The sequence below is a fragment of the Bison bison genome, unplaced genomic scaffold (assembly GCF_000754665.1).
Source record: "Bison bison bison isolate TAMUID 2011002044 unplaced genomic scaffold, Bison_UMD1.0 scf7180017864063, whole genome shotgun sequence".
NCBI lineage: Eukaryota > Metazoa > Chordata > Mammalia > Artiodactyla > Bovidae > Bison > Bison bison.
The window spans coordinates 9,657,359-9,662,304 of record NW_011494635.1 but is presented as its reverse complement, the minus strand read 5'-3'; positions in this window follow the sequence as shown (position 1 = coordinate 9,662,304).

The following is a 4,946-nucleotide window of genomic DNA, read 5'->3' as shown; positions in this document are numbered from 1 at the left end:
GTCTCATTTTCCCCAGTCCTGTGGAAGTTCTGTAATTAAATCCTGCTGACCTTCAAAGTCAGATTCTGTGGTGATAAAATGAATGGATGTGTAAAATTTGAGTCTGCCACTGACAGGTTTTTGAGCTAACAGTTCTCAACCTATACTGAAGAAATAAATAACTTTGGGGATGGTATACAGAGGGCATCTTTGGCTCATTTTTATAACACTTGGTGGTCTCACTCACTTTGAAGGCTTTATATACCATCTATGTGATGGTGATTCCCACACTGTGTCTTTAACAGACGTTTTCCTTGAGGCCCAGGCCCATAAACCCAACTCAACACTTCCCACTTGGTGTCTTGTCCAATCTCAAACTTAACAAATCCCAACCTAAGTTCCACACACCTCCCTTCCAAACCAGTCCCTCCTGCAGCCTCCCCCGCCTCCATTCTAAGCCCAATTGCTAAGGCCTGAAACCTTGGAATCATCCTTGACTCCTTTTTTTCCATCCTGCCACACCAAAACCATTGGCTCTCCCTGTTATCTGTCTCCAAAATAGATCCTGAGTTTGACTACTTTTCCCCATCCCCAGTGCCACCACCCTGCTGTAAACCATCACAATGTATACCAAACCATGTCAGTCTTCTGGAGAACTCTCCAGTAGCTGAAGCAAATGTCCTTACCAGGACCTACAAAACCCTGCATAATCTGGACCCTGCCACCTCTCTACGCTCATCCTCCATGGCTGTCCCCAAGCTGCCTCCTTGTTCTCCAAGTGTTCTAACCACATTCCTGTCTCAGGGCCTTTGCACCTGCTGTTCCCTCTGCCTGATATGTCTTTTCTCAGATGTCCACGTGGCTCATCCTGCTTCCTTTTGGTCTTCACTTTCTCATTGAGGCCTGTTATGTGTCCAAGTGACTAATTCCTGAGCAAAAAATAGTAATTATTGTATTTAGTTGGTTATTTAGCACCTGATCTCCCAATTATATGTTATAATAATATAGTATGTTGTATATTTTCATTTTGTAATGAGAGAATCCTTTCTCCCCTCCTGACCCATCACTTGATAAAATATTAGAAACCATGACAATTAGAATGCTCAACTTAAAAAAAAAAAAAAAACTGTAAAGTAACTACAGGTGGCTGGATCTGCGGAAGGATTTGGGAGGAGGGGGCAGAGGCCGTCTGTTTCTCATTGTATCAGGTACCTATGGTACCCTAACAAAGTACCACACCTGGGTGTCTTAAAACAGAAATGCAGTCTCTCACAATTCTAGGGGCCAGAAATTCCAAATGAAGGTGTCAGCAGGGCCACACTCCTCCTGATACTTCTAGGTGATAATCTTTCCTTGCCTCTTCTGGTAACCCCAGGCGTTTCGTGGCTGGTGTCAGCATAACTACAGTCTCTGCCACTGTCTTCACATGGCCATCTTCCCTCTATGTTTGTTTTCATATGGCATTCATTCTCCTCTGTGTCTGTATTTAAATTTCCCTCTTTATATTGGATATGGGGCCCCTAATGACCCCAGTATAACTAGATTGCATCTGTAGAAACTCTTATTTCCAAATAAGGTCACATTCACAGGTGCCAGGGGTTAGGTCTTCCACATAGCATTTTGGGCTTCTCTGGTGGCTCAGACAGTAAAAAATCTGCCTGCAATGTGGGAGACCCAGGTTTGATCCCTGGGTAGGGAAGATCCCCACAGAAGGGAATAGCTACCCACTCTAGTATTCTTGCCTGCAGAATTCTATGGACAGAGGAGACTGGCAGGCTACATACCTACAGCCTATGAGGTTGCAAAGAGTCAGACACGACTGAGTAATTAAACACACATAGCATTTTGAGGTACGTGATTCAACTCGTAACACGATAAGCCTTTTAGGACTACTTGATGATTTACCAACAACATACATTATTTTGATTAAAGGAGGTGAAAACATGACCTGGGTGGTCCTGGACTTCTTGAAGAAATAGTGGCCCCACAGAGGTCCTAATTGCACTCTGCTGGGCACCAAGCTCAGGTGGGACTCTCTGGATGTCTCTTACATCCTTGATAGGGCATTCATGCCTGCACATTCCCCTGCCCTGAAGTGTCTGCAAACTAAAATGAAAGGATGTGCACAGGACCTCACCAGGCAGTGAGCCAGAAGGAAGCTGTGTGAACCATCTCCAAGCCTGAGGCATCATGCAGTGCTGTGCTCCATTTACCAGCAGCTTCCCCTCATGAGCAGTGCCCACTGCATGTGTGTGAGAGACTTGCCAGGCTGGAATTTGATGCACTGCAGTGTTTCTCTCATCCAGTAAGTAAATACCTATTTATTTTGGGCCCATGAGTTCTCTTTATTTAGGAAGTTATTTTTATTTTTTATTGGACTGCACTGAAGAAAGGAAGAGACATATTGCATTTTATATATTGCAATATGTTAAGATTTCCTAGTATCTTCTATCTGGAGAAGGTGATGGCACCCCACTCCAGTACTCTTGCCTGGAAAATCCCATGGACAGAGGAGCCTGGTGGGCTGCAGTCCATGGGGTCGCTAAGAGTCGGACACGACTGAGCGACTTCACTTTCACTTTTCACTTTCATGCATTGGAGAAGGAAATGGCAACCCATTCCAGTGTCCTTGCCTGGAGAATCCCAGGGACGGGGAAGCTTGGTGGCCTGCTGTCTATGGGGTGGCACATAGTTGGACACGACTGAAGCGACTTAGCAGCAGCAGCAGTATTTTCTATCAAGATGCATTGAGACAGGTGGTTATAACTGCAATGTATTATAACTATGGTTACATTATTTGCCATAAAATAAACTTGCCTTTGAATTTTCTTATGTTACGGTTTCCCAGGAGCAATCCCTGAACTAGAAAGTTGAGGACAATCAGTTTATCTAGGAGGTGATCCCAGGAAACATCAGTAGGGTCACCAGTAGGAGAAGGACAGAGAGGTAAACACAGCCTATAATGGGTGCATTAGTGAGGTCACCTGTGGCAATCCCCTGGGGAGTTGTGGGAGGCATAGAATATGCGGCTCAGAGTTAACCTACCTGAGGGGTGTGGGAGCTGGCCTGCTTGTTAAATTGTTTAAATGGGTTAGATTTTGCCCCCAGAAAAAGATATGTTGACGTTCCAAGCCCTAGTTCCTCCAAATGTGACTTCATTTGGAAATAGGATTGATGCAGATGTAATCAGTTAAGATGAGATCATACTGGAGTAGGGTGGGCCCTTAATCCAGTATGACTCACATCCTTATAAAAAGAACATTGTGTGAACAGGAGAAACTCATAGAAAGAAGATGGTTATGTTAAGATGGGGGCAGAGATTGGAGTGATGCTGCCACAAGTCACAAAATGCCTGAAACCACCAGAAGCTTGAAGAGGCAAGCAAAGATGTTCTTCTACTGACTGGGAGGAGTGTGGCCCTGCCAGCCCCTTAATTTTGAACTTCTGGCTACAAGAGAAGAAATTTTTGTTGTTTTAAACTACCCAGTTTGTGGTACTTTGTTATGGCAGCCCCAGGAAACCAGTACAACATTTATATATCAACTCCTTGCCTCACAAGGACTGCCTTCCACAGCCACTTGGAGAAGGCAATGGCACCCCACTCCAGTACTCTTGCTTGGAAAATCCCATGGACGGAGGAGCCTGCTAGACTGCAGTCCATGGGGTCGCAACGAGTCGGACACGACTGAGCGACTTCACTTTCACTTTTCATCTTTCATGCATTGGAGAAGGAAATGGCAACCCAGGGAATCCCAGGGATGGGGGAGCCTCGTGGGCTGCCGTCTATGGGGTCACACAGAGTTGGACACGACTGAAGCGACTTAGCAGCAGCAGCACTCTCACTTGCCTCTGCAAGAAATCTATCATGATCCCATGGTGAGAAAAAAAGGACCCTAAAGAGATAATAAGCAGCCTTTGAAAAGTGTGTGCCCAGATTTAGAACAATTTGCTGTCAGTTTCATCACAATGATTGGCCTACTCTGTATGATAGAAGGATCACCGAGAGCTAACCTCAGAATAATCTGGCTGAATCACAGGCCATTCTTGACTTAGTCAAGAGGAAGAGAACCAGGCCTTCCAGATGAATAAAAGTCATGGTTGATGCCCAGAAAACAACTCTTTCCCTAAACTGCCAAAAGAGTAGTAATAAACCAAGCAGAAGCCACCGTATGTGAGGAATGAGATGACAAGAAAAGGAAGAAGAGATCTTATCTGTCAGTCTTGCTGGGAGAAGCTGCAGCCATAGAAATGCTAGCAGCCAGTGTTTCCTACACCAAGCACTATGCTGAGTGTTTTGCATAAACTCAGTCATCCTCATAACAATCCAATGAACAGATATCCTTGTTTTACTGATGTACCTGAGCTCCAGAGAGGGAAAGTAACTTGCTCAAAGTCACACAGCTACAGAGTCAGAGCCTTGTCTTCTTAAACAGCAGAAATCAAACAGGCCCTGAAGTTCCAAGGATCTGTCTGGCCTATCCCAGATATGATTCCCAGTCGGGAGTTCTTCCCACTATCCAAACTTTCTCCTCAGCCCTGAAAAATGACTCTGGCTGGCTATTCCCAGAGCTCTCCAGGTGATAGGATTTTAAAATTAATGTCTTATAATCATTTTTGAAACAGGTTCTTTAAGTCTATTTATCCTTTCTCCAGCCCAGGGGAATAGATGCCTTTTCCTGATCTCTTTATCTTTATATCCTCCATTGCTGCTGCTGCTAAGTCGCTTCAGTCGTGTCCAACTCTGTGTGACCCCATAGACGGCAGGCCACCAGGCTCCCCTGTCCCTGGGATTCTCCAGGCAAGAGTGGGTTGCCATTTCCTTCTCCAATGTATGAAAGTGAGAAGTGAAAGTGAAGTCGCTCAGTCGTGTCCGACTCTTAGCGACCCCATGGACTGAAGCCCACCAGGCTCCTCTGTCCATGGGATTTTCCAGGCAAGAGTACTGGAGGATTCTTTTATTTCAGATG